Source organism: Onychomys torridus, chromosome 11, assembly GCF_903995425.1.
Source record: "Onychomys torridus chromosome 11, mOncTor1.1, whole genome shotgun sequence".
NCBI lineage: Eukaryota > Metazoa > Chordata > Mammalia > Rodentia > Cricetidae > Onychomys > Onychomys torridus.
This window is the reverse complement of record NC_050453.1, coordinates 38822845-38838733: the sequence shown is the minus strand read 5'-3', so window position 1 is coordinate 38838733 and position 15889 is coordinate 38822845.

The window sequence follows — 15889 nt, the reverse complement described above, 5'->3', positions numbered from 1 at the left end:
GGAGCGAGGGGATCTGGGATGGGGACTCAGGCCACACCATTCCACCCGAGACCAGGGTGGCTTGTGGAGATGGCCAAACGGGCAGATGGAGAAACAGGCAAGCGTCAGAGCCAAGATGGGCGCCCACACCAAGGTCGCATGGTGGGACAGTCTGAGAGCTTGGGCCTCAGGCACTATCCTGAGGACACAGGACATCTTCTAAGGAGTATCAGAGGCTGTTTGTTCTTGTGTGGAATCTCTCCAGCAGCCCCTTCTTCAGTTCCAGCCCACACTTTGAGGCTGTTCTTCGGGCCCATTGTCTTCCCATTTACTCTCTCGGAGCCTCTGCTCCCTTACCTCATCATTCACATTAATTTAGTGGTGAACTCTCTGATTTTCCTGTAAGATCACCCTACACTGCACAGCTATACCCTATACCCCACCAACCTTCACCTAGCATGGGGAGGAGGTGATCGCCCACTTTGGAAGCAACTGTCATTCTGTTTACACTCAAGTTCCCAGGTGAATCGCATGGAACTCTACAATATGGCATCTTTCAGGACAGAGCGCCCCATAAATATTAGCAATGGGAGTTACTGCCCCCACCTTTATCTCCCTCAGGAGTAGCATACCACAGCTGTCCTCTGGAAGCGCACATAGTTTCAGGAAAGGTGGTTTGTAGGTAACTTTATTATTTGAATGAAGCATCTATGATAATTGCTTCTTGCAATTATCAAAATACACCCACGCCGGGTGGTGGTGGCGCACACCTTTAATCTCAGCACTCAGGAGGCAGAGGCAGGCGGATCTCTGTGAGTTCGAGGCCAGCCTGGTCTACAGAGTGAGTTCCAGGACAGGCTCCAAAGCTACACAGAGAAACTCTGTCTTGAAAAAAACCAAAAACCCAAACAAAACAAAAATACACCCACAAATTCTTTGAAATTGCGCCCTTCCCAACCCTAACACACCCAGAACGTTGATTCCATTTGTTTCAGGGACGTTGGTGACAAGAAATGTTGCTTGGGCAACAGGCTGGACAACAAAAGGAATTCTTCCAGAGAGAAACAGAATTAGCCACACTGTGTCCCCCTCACGCTTGGAAGGTGACAGCTTCCTTTAGCCTGGTAATCCACCGTGAAGGTCTGTTTCACACTTGAGCTGTGAAACAGGTCCGCAGGGAATTGCTCCTGGGGTTGAAAATTAGAACCTCGACAGGGTAATTTGTCCATTTTACCACATCCCTTCCTGGGCTGGGCCAACCGGCATTGAAACTGGTCTCTGAGTTTCGAGCATGCTGGAGCTGGTCATCCCTGGTTGTGGGGAGGGTTTGGCTCACTGGGAGGCCTGGCTGCTGGCCCTGGTGTGTCATTTTTCTGCTCTGTCCCTTCCTGCTCCTGGGTTTGTCCAGCGTGCCAGCGGCACTAGGGTTAAGCATTCCAAGTGTTGACTCCCAGATGTGGTTTTCTATCACTTTTGTATAGACACAAACGACTCATTCAGAGCTAAGAAGCCCATGAACATTGCCCTGATGACCTGTGCATTCTATTTGTTTTAAATATATATATATATTGAGAATTTCATACAATGTATTTTGATCATATTTATTCCCCACCCCACCCCCACTTCCCTTTTTTTTTTTTTTTTTTTTTTTGAAATAAAACACAATTAAAGAAAACTGACGGCCGGGTGGTGGTGGTGCACGCGTTTAGTCCCAGCACTTGGGAGGCAGAGGCAGGTGGATCTCTGTGAGTTCGAGGCCAGCCTGGTTTACAAAGCGAGTTCCAGGAAAGGTGCAAAGCTACACAGAGAAACCCTGTCTCAAAAAACAAAAAACAAAAACAAAAAAGAAAACTGACTCTCCCTCCCACAGAAACCACCAACTACCTATCTTTCTCAGTTAGGGGTGGGAGCTCATGAGCCCCTCCCACTTTGTGCTGGAATTTGACAGCCTTGGTCTTGTACAGGTTGTGTGCAGACACCCACAGCTGCTGGGAGTTCTTGAGGGCAGAGGTCCTGTCATGTCCAGAGGACACTGTTCTAGCTCTGGTCCTCCTCTACCTTCGGCCCTTATGGTCCTTGGCATTTGACCGTTTGTGAGTGCCACCATCCCCTGCACAAAGGAACTTCTCTGATGAGACCTAAGAACTGCACTAATCTATGGGTAGAGAGATGTATAAATTTAAAGGTCAGTTTGCTACTATGTCCATTTCGAAAAATAATAGTAGTATGTTGTGGAATATTATTTTACCTAGGCAAAGATGTGTTACATTGGTTTATGCTGAGGAATATTACTTTAACTATGTGAAGGTGTGTTGCATTTGTTTCTGCTGCCTTTGTTAATGATGCAAAGATGTGTTATATTTGTTTATGCTGCATTGGTTTAATTAAGTAAAGATGTGTTGCTCTTCCATCTTGCCTGCCTAAGGCACCCTGAATGGTCTAATAAAAAGCTGAACAGCCAATAGCTAGGCAGGAGGGGGCTAGGCAGGGCTGGAGGGCAGAGAGAATAAGTAGGAGGAGACATTTAGGCTTGAGAGAGAAGGAAGAGAGGATGAGGGAGAAAGAGAAGGACACGCCCACTTGGCGTCAGAAGCCAGGCAGCCACAGAGAAGCAGTGAAAGCAGGATACACAGAAGGAAAGAAAGGTAAAAAGCCCTGAGGCAAAATGTAGAGAAACAGGTTAAGTTATAAGAGCCAGCAAGAAACGAGCATAAGATAAGGCTGAGCATTCATAACTAATAATAAGTCTCCATGTCATGATTTGAGAGCCGGTTGGTGACCCAAGAGAAAGCCTGGTATAGTGATAGCTTCCCAACCTGTGAGTTCCCAACCATGGGTCCGCGGACAGATTTGCAGTGCCAGGCATGGGTTTCCTGTGTCTCCTATTTTAGAAATGCTTTCCTGCTTGCCCCAAAAAGGAGCTAGGTGTAGTGGTGCACACGTGCAGTGCCAGCACTTGAGAGGTGAAGACAAGAAGATCAGTGATCCATCAGGAGTTCAAGGTCATCCCCTGCTACACTGCAAATTCAAGGCCAGCCTGGGCTACCTCTGAAAGACCCTGCCTCAAAATCACATGGAAAGGAAATGCTTCCCTGCCGCCCTGTGCAATGGTATTCTCCATATTTCCTGTAGTTAGCTTTTAGGAAAATCTGTCAAGTTTGTGTTTGGTAAAAAGCTCAGACCCAGTTTCACTTTTCTCCATTTAGTGACCAGTTTCTGTGTCTCTGAGGGCTGGCTTGATGGACGATGGCACCTTTTTTTTTATATACAGTGTTGCCCTGCCTTCATGGGCTTTCCTTTGATCTATTTATTATGTTCTATTAGCTCACTTATTCCTGAATGCGGAAGTTACTAACCACAGCTGTTTTGTACGATGCCATAATTTCTCACAAAATCCTGCCCCACCCCAAACTGACTTAGCAGTCCATTGACTTTAAAACATATTTAAAATATTTCGTATGTCTGGGTGTCTGGCTGCAGGCATGCTGTCCACCATGTTCTTGCAAGGAGGCAGAAGAGAGCATCGGGTGTCCTGGAACAGGAGTTACAGATGGTCGTGAGCTGCCATGTGGGTGCTGGGAATCAAACTCAGGTCCTCTGCAAGAGCAGCCAGTGCTCTTAACCACTGAGCCATCTCTCCAAACCCAGTCCATTGATTTTTTTAATGCCTCATGTAAATTTCAAAATTTCAGGTTGATTTCAACAAAAATCCATGTAAACTTTTGATTATTGAATGATATTTTATTTTACATTAATTTACAATTTTCAAGTTTTACAATCTTTTTCTTTTGGAGGGAGAGGGTGCTTGGGTTTGAACCCAGGGCTTTGTGCTAATCACAGGATTTCCCCCTGAGTTAAGCCCCCCCCCCCCAGTCCCTGCCTTTACAATCTCCAGCTCTCCATCCACAACCACATAATACCGGTCTGGTGACATCTCTGTGTCCTCTGTAAGAATGTTCTTTTTTCCATATCCTCTATCACCACGTGGGATCCTTGTTCATTGTTTCTGTACCTGTTAATTGGCTTTCTTTTTCTATCTCTTTGCCACAGAGACAATCAGAGACCCCTCTGCTACCCTCCTTACATCTCCCATGCCTGGGTGTTAGCTGAGCCTGCTTTACTAGAAAAAAAAACCCTGAAGTTCAGAAAAATGGAACTTCCTATGCTCCACAGGTTAGTCAGCCACAGGGCCATGGTAGGGAAGAGGAGGGAAGTGAGGTAAAGTGTACTGGGCCAGGCAGTGGGGGACACAACACGGCCATTAGCATTTATTCCTGTCTGCAAACAGGAGACTCTGGAAGACTAAGCAGGGACCAGGGGACAGGATAGAGATTTCGGGGCTTGTTGTAGATTGTTTTAAGCTGTGTTACCTCTGTTTATGTTGCATTTGTTTAACTCTGTGGAGCTGTGCTACTGTGCCTGCCTAAAACACCTGATGGTCTAATAAAGAACTGAACAGCCAATAGCGAGGCAGGAGAAAGGACAGGCAGGGCTGGCAGGTAGAGAGAACATGTAGAGGGAGAAATCTGGGAGAAAGGAGAAGAAAGAAGGAGGACTCCAGCGGCCAGCCACCCAGCTACACAGCAAGCCACAGAGTAAGAGTAAGATTTATAGAAGTAAGAGAACAGGAAAAGCCCAGGGGTAAAAGTAGACTGGGTAAGTTAAGGAAAGCTGGCAGGAAACAAGCCAAGTTAAGGCCAGGCATTCATAAGTAATAATAAGCCTCCGTGTGTGGGTTTATTTGGGAGCTGGGTAGCAAGCCCCCTAAAAAGAACAAAATCAACAACAAGGGGTCCCCAGCACACCCTAGAAAGTGGAGTCAGAGGCACAGGAGCAACAGCAACATGACAGGGGACTCACCTGCAGAAAGGCTGTCTCCATGAAAATGCTGCAAAGCGGGCTTTGTGGTCCCAGACTGGGAACTGAACTTCAGCAGGAGAACCGGGGAGTCAGAGACTTCCCCCAGGAACAGGTGAGCACAAGCTGAGGACAGAGGTGGAGCTCAGAAGTGAGGCTATGAGGAGAGAAGATCTGAGAACAGCAGGGTGGCTGTTGTTGACAGCCCCGGACACACTGATGCCGAAGGGTCTTCACTGCATAGTCCTGTTCTGTCACGATGTGGCATCTTTCCTTGTAGTGCACAGAATGGGTGAAAAGCGCAATCCCGTCCTTAGTGGTGCTGTTTGCTGGCTGGGAGGGGTGATTTCACCAGGTGTCCTTTGGAGGAGTCGATGTGCTACCCTTTTAAAACAACTCATGGCATTACACTTTTTGTTTTGTTTTCTTCAAAGACAGGGTTTCCCTGTGTAACAGCCTTGACTGTCTGGAACTCACTCTGTAGAGCAGGCTGGCCTGGAACTCAGATCTGCCTCCTGAGTGCTGGGTTAAGGGGGCATTGCACTTTTTAAGACTAAGGACACAGAGAAGTATCAAGGACTTTGGAAAGAAAATGTGCTTTTTCTTCTGAGGAATGGCACTGTTTTCTTTTCTGAGAAAGGCCCTCTATGAAATTCCCAAACAGTAGCCCCTCATTGCTAATGTTCCTCACCATAATAACCATAATAACAGAGTTACCAGGATACCATGTCACTTCTGATTCCTGGTGCCTCCTTCAGCTGGCTCACACTGCTCCTAGTGTCTGGCTATCTGGCTGTCTTTTATGGTTGTGCAGGGCCCCAGAGGGCTATACAACTACACACTACATTTGGGGAGGTGTGTGCATCCTACAGTGTGTCCCATGCATTCAGGAGATAGTTTTGGAATACCTGATATGCGGAGGCCCTGTGGTAAGCCACAGACCACGGTGGGGAAGACCTCTATCTTTCCCTGTGGAGCCTGAAGCAGGGGAGAGAGTAGCCAGATGCTTTCCCTGCCATGGGATAGGTACCCTTGTTGGGGGTGCTGAGGGTTCTGGAAACTCAAGGGAGGGCTCTGGCTTGGGTTTGGCAGGCTAGCAAATCTTCCCAAAGGGAGTTATGTCTCAGCTGAGCTTGACACATGGTCACAAGGGAAATGCCTGTAGGGCAAGAAGGTAGAGTTGTGTGGGGTCCGCAGGAACACTCCTAGATGTAGAAGGGCCCTATCTAAAGTACACTTCCACACAGATAATCCTGCCTTCGATACTTTCTGAAATGTGGCTCGGTGGTTAGAGACCTAAGTGCATGGGAGAAGTCCCCTTTTCTGCTGTGGGAACACGTGTGGGCCAGGACAGCTTGTGGGAGTTAGCCCCCTCTTCCATCACTCAGGGCTCAGAGTCAAACTCGGGTTTTAGTCAGAACTTCGGATTATTTCCTTAGCATGGATTTTTCAGCAAGTAGCATTACTGAACCTGAGGAAATAAACATTTTGAAGGCTGATCATATTGGCATATTGTTTTTCAGACACACTATACAGCTCACATGGTTGCTCCTCAACATCAAGTTATATCGTTATAGGATGTATAAAAATCATGTCCCATGAACTTTTTACTTCCTTGGTGTTTTTGTTTTATTTTGAGATGAGGTCTCATGTAGCACAGGCTGGCCTCATACTGCTGCATAGCTGAGGATGAACCCCTGCTTCCTCCACCTCTCAGGTGTTGGGATTACAGGCATGCCATTAAAGACATCTTAGCTCATGTCTTTGATTAATAAAGTAGGCGGTTGTTCATGCAAGTCTATTGAGTGGCATCTCCTCCCCCTCTTCCCTGTCTTATCTTCTTCTGACAGAGTCACATACGCACCAGGCTAGGCTCAGACACGCTATGTGGCCTGGACAGTGATTCTCCTGCCCCAGCCCCTAGTCTCGGTCCCAGAAGTTGGGATTACAGATGTATGCCACAATGCTTCAGCTTGGGAAAATCTTTGGAATAGAAAAATCTCATAAAAACTAAGACAAGTACTGAGTGATCAGCCTGAGGGCATCTACCTGAGTGTGACTCCCGGGACTGGAGGAAGGTGCCAAGGGGCAAGCACTGGCTGACCGATACTACTTTCAAGGGATTGCTGGTGGTGCTGAGGCCCTGCAAAGAACAGGGGAGGTATGGGCTTAATTGGATCCAAGGTGGCCACTTGGGTGTTGCAAGGCTATTGCTGATGTTCAGTGAATGTCCTAATAGCCTGTCTACACATTTATTATTATTTTTAGACAAGATCTCATATATCCCAGGTTGGCCTAGAACTTGGCATGCATTGACCTTGAACTTGTGATCCTTCTGCCTCCACCTTCTGAGTGCTGGAATTGTGTGTGTCACCTGTCCAGTTTATGTAAGGCTTCACGCATGCTCAGCAAGCACTCTGGTTAGCTACATCCCCTGCCAACAGTTCACGTTCTCAGTCCATTAAAAGTGCTTTCTTTCCAGGAGTGGTGACAGATGTTTGTAATTCTAGGTCTCAGTAGTTTAAGGCAGGGGACACAATTTGAGGCCAGCCTGGGCTACATCAGAAGATCCATGCCCCCCACCCCATGTCTTAGGTTTATTATTGCTGTGATGAAACAACATGGCCAAAAACAACTTGGGGAGGAAAGGGTTTATTCGGCTCACACTTCCACATCACTGTTCATCATTGAAGGAAGTCAGGACTGGGACTCAAGGCAGGAACCTGGAGCCAGGAGCCAATGCAGAGGCCGTGGAGGGGTGCTGCTGACTGGCTTGCTCAGCATGGCTTGCTCAGCCTGCTTTCTTATAGAACCCAGGACCATCACCTCCAGGTTAGCACCACCCACAATGGGCTGGGCTCTCCCTCATCAATCACTGATTAAGAAAATTCCCTACAGGCTTGTCTACAGCCCAATTTTATGGAGGCATTTTCTTAACTGAGGTTCCCTACTCTAAGATTACTCCAGCTTGTGTCAAATTGACTTAAAAATAGCCAGCCTACACTTCAAGGAGAAAGTGTATATATAATACTTTTTTCAAATAAAAAATGATCATATAGAAAAGGAAAACAAGCCAGGCGGTGGTGGCGCACGCCTTTAGTCCCAGCACTCGGGAGATAGAGCCAAGTGGATCTCTGTGAGTTCGAGGCCAGCCTGGGCTACCGAGTGAGTTCCAGGAAAGGTGCAAAGCTACACAGAGACACCCTGTCTCAGAAAAAAAAAAAAAAAGGAAAACAAATACCCATAATCCCACACTGACCTTTAACCATTAGGAATGGTATATGGGTGTATATATTCCATGTTCTCACACAGGGATTCAATATCCATAAGTATATACATATATTTGTCCTTTAAAAAACAAAATCATTCTATAAACTTCAAATTTTCAACAATGTAGTATAAAAATGCTTTCAGGTGCTGGGCAGTGGTGGCATGCCTTTAATCCCAGCACTTGGGAAGCAGAGGCAGGTGGATCTCTGTGAGTTCAAGGTGAGCCTGGTCTATAAAGTAAGTTCCAGGACAGCCTAGGCTGTTAAACAGAATTGAGAAATTCTGTCTCAAAAAAACAAAACAACAAAACCAGTTCAGATTTAATCAATTTCCCATTTGGGGCTTTATTTTAATCTTATTTTGATATTATAAATATGCATCATATAGTAAATCTTAGTAAATATCCCCAATTTGTTTCTTAGGTTGAATTCTAGAAATAGAATCATTGGATCAAAGGTTACATATATTAAGACTTCTAAAATGTTTTACCAGCTGTACCACATTGTGAATTACTGTATATGTTTCCCAAAGGTTCAGTTTTTCCCTGGCAGTGAGTGAGACAACCCAGAGACAGCCTGTATTTCTTGAGGATGGCCCCACAGCACCTCCATCTCAAATGGTTTTTCCAGAACTTTGTCATATCCTTCAATGGTGGTGATCTTTGACCCTTGACCCTTTGCAGGGTGTTGTTTTTGCATCCAGGGTCAGTTACCAGAGCTGCCTCAGCCGGCAGAGCAACAGTTGTGCTGTGTTTACCCTCTAGGCCAAGCCCTGCTTTAAGTCAACTCTAATTTGGCTCCATTTAGAACCACACTTCACACCTGAGCATGTGTGCATTCCTCCAGGCTTCTTCTAGACCAATATTAACAGATATAAATTAACAGATACAGATATAAACAACAAGTATGCATGGTTATCAAGACCTGTTCTTGGACATTTCCAGGTGAATACAGCTTCTAACTCGAGCACACAAAGGAGGAAGAAGACGTGGAGATCGAGACTCACTTCAGGACGAGCACAGGGACATCTGCTCTTTCACTGGCTTCCGGAAGAGTAAGATGGATGGCTATGGCTGTGTGGTCTACAGCTGGGCCCCACCTACATGACGGGACACTAGTAGATGCAAAATGTGCATAACGCACAGCCTGCCTCAGGTCACTACCAGCCCTTCTACAACATGCTGGTGGAAGGTTCTTGTAGATACACAGCCCAAGAAAACTTAGAGACCAAGATACAATGTAGAGCCTCAAGGAATCCTACTTAGACGTGCAACACCATCTGAGAGTTCATAGGCGCACACTCCATCCTAGATCAGAGCTGGAGAATTAGTATCTGAGGACCTAGAGTTTATGTTTGAGATGGCATAGAACCTTTACAGAACAAAGAAGAATCGTAGCCAATACATAGCCAAGAAGCATCTTCCAGGGACATCGCATTGCTTCGGCTGCTGCTGCTGCTGCCTCTCAAGAGAATGGGATTCTGGAAGGATGTGTTGTATGTCCTGGACTCAGCACCAGGACAGACCTTTCACCAGCAGCCACGTGTTTTGATCACATGCATTCTCGAGGTGTACACAGTCTGCTCCCTGCTACTCTAGTGGATACACTTGTGAGGTACTTTGTCCAGTGACAAGGCTTGTCTGTTTGCCTGTGGTGACATTGTCTTCATGAGATCTCACAGTTGACACTTCCCATGCCTACCTCTGTCTGCATTTGCCTCTGTGAGTTTCACATCTGGGATACATGGGTTCTGCATCTGCAGTAGTTTCTTTCTGGAATGTCGATACTCCTGAGTGAGGGTTGCTGACCCTTAGCTCAGTTGCCTGGCAGTGTGGAGAGATAGACAGGCTAATGCAGGTAAAATCTGTTACGAGTCTTTCTCTGTCCCTCCAGCCAGCTCCCAAATAATGACATGGAGATTTATTACTAATTATGAAAGGTTGGCCTTGGCTTAGGGTTGTTCCACTAAAATCATTAGAATTTATTATTAATTTTTTTGCTAACACATGAAAAACAAATTTAAATTGGCAAAGTACCACAATATTCCTCCCTGTATTCCGCTTGAATTTATGCACATTCCTACCAGTCATGAGCTTTTTAAAAAAGTTCATTTCTGCACACACAACACGCCACAGCATGCGTATAGAGGTCAGAGGACAACTTTTATGAATTGGCTCTTACCTTCCATCTTGTTGAGGTGACAGTTTCTGACACTGAACAGTGTACTCCTGGCTAGCTGGCCCACAGGCTTCTGGCACATTCTCCAGTCTCTCTTTCCTATCTTGCTATAGGAATGCTCATGGGATGACAGGTACATGCCACTGCATCTTTTAAAAAACACTGTTCTAGGCATGGAACTAAGGTCACCAGGCTTGCATGGCTTCCATGGCAAACACTTCTACCTGCTGAGCTGACACCCAGCCTGAGCTTTCTGTTTTATCACGTAGAGTCTCTGAATAAATGCCTGACAAATGCCTATGTAAGTGAACTGTCCCATGTCATCAATTGCTCCTTGCTTTAAAAGTGACTATTTTTTTAAAACCCTGTTCCAGTGCTATGAGTAGGTCTTAAGGGTTCTTTTTTTTTTTTTTTTTTTTTTTAGAAAGCTCTACAGATGATGTTGAAATATTTGTTCTTAAAAATCATACCTTCTGGTGTCCAAAGACTGGAGAAAAAAAACAGGTTTTGGTTTTTTAATCAAGGAAATAATGAACTCTAATTAAGAAAAGATTTTTGGGGCTGGAGAGATGGCTCAGTGGTTAAGAGCACTGACTGCTCTTCCAAAGGTTCTGAGTTCAATTTCCAGCAACCACATGGTGGCTCACAACCATCTGTAATGAGATCTGGTGCCCTCTTCTGGCTTGCAAGGACACATGCAGGCAGAACACTGTATATATAATAAATAAATCTTTAAAAGAACATTTTTGAAAGACAGAAGGAAAAGAAAATTTCATGCCCTGTAGTCTTTAACTTTTGGGGAAAGAGGTACATATGCTTTGGGCTTTAGGACACCAGTCTGAGGGCTCCTGGATGAATTCTGATCTCAGATCTCCTTGGTTCGGGCACCCCTGGCTCCTCTTGATACTTTGGTAACTGAGTATGAAGGGAGGACATTGTAGTTTAACCCTTTCTGTTCCCTGTAAAGATGCCTCTGCCTAAGGAGCCTTCTGATTGGTTTAATAAAGAGTTGAATGGCCAATACACACACAGGAGAGAATAGGCAGGACTTCTGGGGAGAGAGGAACTAGAGAAGAATCTGAAGCCCTTGGGATTTGCCAGTGAGACATGGAGGGAGTCAGATGTACAGAATGGAGGGAGAGCCATGTGGCGACACATAGATTAATAGAAACCAGTTAATTTAAGGTATAAGAGCTAGTTGGGAACAAGCCTAAGCTAAGGTCAAACTTTCATCATTAATAAGTCTCTGTGTCATAATTTGGGGGCTGGTGGTCCAAAGAAAGTCCAGCTACAGATGGAGCCTATAGTAGCTCAGATATTCCCAAGACTCCCTACACTGGTCACCTCTGGCTCTCAGGTGAGCTTTCCTGCAATACCCTGTAGAACTGACTTCTGACTCTGGGTGCTAGGCCTGTCGCTTCTGCTGGGCATTTAAAAGACAGTTGCTCTAGTGAATGAAGCATTAGGAAATCTGCTGATGTGTGCAGCAGCCTCAGACTGCTTTAAACAAATGTTCCTTTATTACCCTTGCCAACCCTACAATGACCAAGGAGGCCACTTAGTGACAAAGGGATGCAATTAGGCAGTCTCTAGGAAGAGATGGAGAGGTGGCCAGTGGGCTCTTCCAGATGAACTAGCTGTTGTCCAGTGTCGTTTCCTCCTAGTCAATTGCAGAGTCAGGCTTGGGCTTGAATTTGCAAACATTTATGTTTGGTATGTACCTGAGGTCACAGGGGTTTGACACTATTCATTGAAAGATAAAAATTATTGACTACAGAGTTCACACTCATGTGATGCATTACTGAAGAACAATGGAGCATGCAGAGCACCATTGTTGTTTTCTGTTTTAAATCAAAGATCTTTTAGAGTCACATCAAAGACAAGAAAGATGGCTTTCCTTCCACCTGAGAGATGGCTCAACGGCAGAAGGTATGGTACCAATGCCTGACCCATGTGGTGGAGGTAAAGATGTCAGAGTGTCTTCCTCAATCATTCTCCACCTTGTTTTCATTTTATTTTGAGACAGCCTCTCACTGAACCTTGAGCTTACAAGTTCAGCTAGACTAGCGGGGCAATGAGCTCAGAGGACTCATCCTCCTCCGTTTCTCCAGCACTGGGATTGCAGATGGCGCGGTGCCTGGCTTTTTCTGTGGGCTCTGGAGGTCGTGATGCTTGCACAGCCAACACTTTCTGACTGAGCCCTCTCCCCAGTCCCAATATGTACAATTTTTTTTTTTTTTTTGAGACAGGATTTCTCCATGTAGTTTTTGTGCCTGTCCTGGATCTCGCTCTGTAGACCAGGCTGGCCTCCTCCAACTCAGAGATCCACCTGCCTCTGCCTCCTGAGTACTGGGATTAAAGGTGTGTGCCACCATTGCCTAGCATTGTACAATTTTTAAAATGGGTTTGGGGTTTGTAGTTATTGTTTTGGCTTTCAAAAAAAGATTTACTTTTGTTTTTAATTATATCTATTCCTTTTTCTGTGTGGGGGTATGCGCATGTGAGTGCAGCTGTCTGAGCTGGAGTTACAGGTGGTTGTGAGCCACTGTTTGTGGGTTCTGGGAACTGAACTCTAGCCTTCTTCAAGAGTGGTACAAGCTGTTAACACTGAGCCACCTCTGCAGCCTGTTTGGCTTTTTGAGCCAAGGTTTTAGTCTGACCTTGACTGTTACCCTCCAACCTCTGGCCTCTTGTATGCTACAATTATAGGTATAAGCCCTGTATCTGGCTTTGTTTTTATTTATCAGTTAAGCATAATTTAAAAATCTAGCTGGGTGGTAATGCACGCCTTTAATGCCAGTACTCAGGAGGCAGAGCCAGGCAGATCTCTGTGAGTTCGAAGCCAGCCTAGTCTACAAAGTGAGTTCCAGGACAGGCACAAAGCTACACAGAGATACCCTGTCTCGGAAAACCAAAAAAACAAAAAAACAAAAAAACAAAAACAAAAACAAAAACAAAAACAAAAAAACCCAAAACAGTGACATCTACAATTGTATTTTCTTTTTCCTTTTCCTTTTTTTTTTTTTTTTTTAAACATTAGATTAAGATGTATTTTAACCTGGGCAGTAGTGGCATATACCTTTTATCCCAGCACTCAGGAGGCAGAGGCAGGCAGATCTCTGTTCTTGAGTTTGGTGTTTGGTGTGAAAGCAGTATCTTAATTGAATTTTCCTAGTCATGTTCTTAGCATCATTGACTGAACAATTCTTCCCTTCTCAAGGCAGAACTCTGTGGCCATGAGAAACTTTGAGATAGCTGGGAACTTGGTGGAGATCTTGTAGGCAGATTCAAGCTGGATTAGTGTTCAGTCTCTCCCAAGCCTGAGGTATGCTTCTGTGGTGGATGAAGGCTTCTTGACAGACTCCAGTAAGGGGCTAACCATCCTACAGTAATGACATAGTGGACCAAGAAGGTTAGCAGGCAGCAGCCAAGGCCAGCTCTTCTCCAGAAGAGCCTGGTGAGCAGAAAAGGACAGGGATGTCCCAGGCTGGAGGTTTCTCCACATGAGTTTCACAGACATTTGAGGCTCGCTCAAACTCCCTCCTAAGCCCCGAGGTCTGCCAGTGCCTTGCGGTTTCGAAGCCCTTCTGTCTGTGACCCATGACTGGTACTTCATGGTTTAGGACAGAGGCCAGTGAAGGTGACCCAAAAGACTGGGCCCCCAGCTGCCTGCAGTTCCCGGTTACCCTCCCTGCAACCATCAGCCAGCCCACTCACCAGCGTGTGTTCTTCCAGAGAGAGGCCAATCGTGCAGATTACGCTGTTTTCTCAGGATTTAACTCATTCTTCAAGCAAAGTGGAAATCTCACCTGCTGCTTCTGCAGCAGCCTTCCATCAGAGGCATTTGGCAGTGTGATGTGAGGTATGAACCAGGGTCAGGATGCCTGTGGCAGATTTGTGGGGAGCCTGCCGGTGTTGATATGAGAGTTCCCCTTTCCCAGCTGTCCTGCAGTTCCATCAGCTAGGACATCTTTAGGAGAATGCTGGGGCCAGGCTGTGAAGTGTCCCCCAGTCTCGTGTCCATGTGTATTTGGTTCCCAGCTGACGGTGCTGGAGTGTAAGGCCTGGCTGACAGACGTGGGTCACTAACGCTTTCCTTTAAGGGTTCGACTCCTTCGCCACCCCACAGCTCTGACATGTTCCTCAGCCCTCCCACCTGGATGGACTGAAGCTGAGTCAAACATGTCCCCTCTTGTTTCTGCCATATTGTTGAGAAAGGCAGCCAGTACAGAGGGCCAAAGGACAGGGACGGCCCCTCACATCTGCCTGTCTTGGGTTGGTGGTGAATAAACCTCTAGAGGCCCAGGAAGACCTTGGGGAGGGCCTGCAAGCAAAGCCCGAGGCCTCGTATTTGTGATGAGGAGGCAGAGTCTAGAAGTAGATGATCTCCCTAAGGTCATGCCCAGCTGCTCAGTGAGCCTTCAACAGCTTTTGACAAGAGTCCCTTTCCTATTGAGCACGCTATGGGTCTGAGACAGGGCACATCTACCTCTGTGTACCGAACCCTTTCCTGGAGGGTGTCCCTACACTGCCAACATCACATGACACAGCTCAGAAATGATCACATGGTCTTCTGGGGCTTGGAGAGGCCTGCTGGGTTTCCCTCCTGCAGGGCTTGTTGATCACTAGACCCTGCCCTAGACCCTGCCGCCACCTCAGTCTATAACATCAAGGACCTCAGCTGTCCTCTTTTGTGCCCTGACCCAGCCTAACCCAGCACAGGAAATCCTGACATAATGATAATATTAATACAGGTTTTGTTTTGTCTCTTGTTTTATAGCGATAATTTTTCTTTGTTGGACTGGGTTATGTGCTTTTTCATATTTTCCTTTTTTTGTTATTTTTTTTATGTGCATTGGTGTTTGGCCTGTGTATATGTCTGTATGAGGGAGTCAGATCCACTGGAACTTGAGTTACAGACAGCTGGGATCTGCTATGTGGGTGCTGGGAATTGAACCTGGGTTCTATGGGAGAACAGCCAATGCTTTTAACCACTGAGCCATCTCTCCTGCCCCACATTTTCCTATTTTCTTTGTTGGCACTTCATCCTTCAAAGCCCAGCTTGGCTGTCACTTTAAGGAAACCCTGAACTCCTAGCACATGATGTGCCGGACAGGTGGGTTTCTCTGTCCCATCCAGCTAAAGGGGTCTTTGCTCTGCAGGGCTCCGCTTAGCGGCCTCTTCTGCCAGAGAGTATCCTGGACAAACAGTCTGGAAAAGCCCCTAAGACACAGAAAGCCCCAGTCCCAGGATGGCTGTGTGAACAGGACAGGGGACCAGATGGTGGGCAGGCTGCCTTATCCAAGCCATGGACATGAGCCCTGGGGAAATCAAGGTAAAAGGCAGGGGGGCAGGAGGCCCACCCTCCCTATCAATCAGAAGGCCTGGGATAGGGCCAAGGGGCTATGGAAGGCAACCCATATCTCAAACAGGGACCTGCCTCTACTCTTAGTCCTGTGGCCGACCATCGTGGAGCAGCCTGAAACAGTATTTCCAGCAGAGCCCCATCCTAGATAGCCAGGTTTGATTTGGGGAAGTATGCTTATGGGAGGGCTAGGATTTGTTGACAGAAATCTTTCCTTCACATTTTAGGAGCAGCCAGGTGA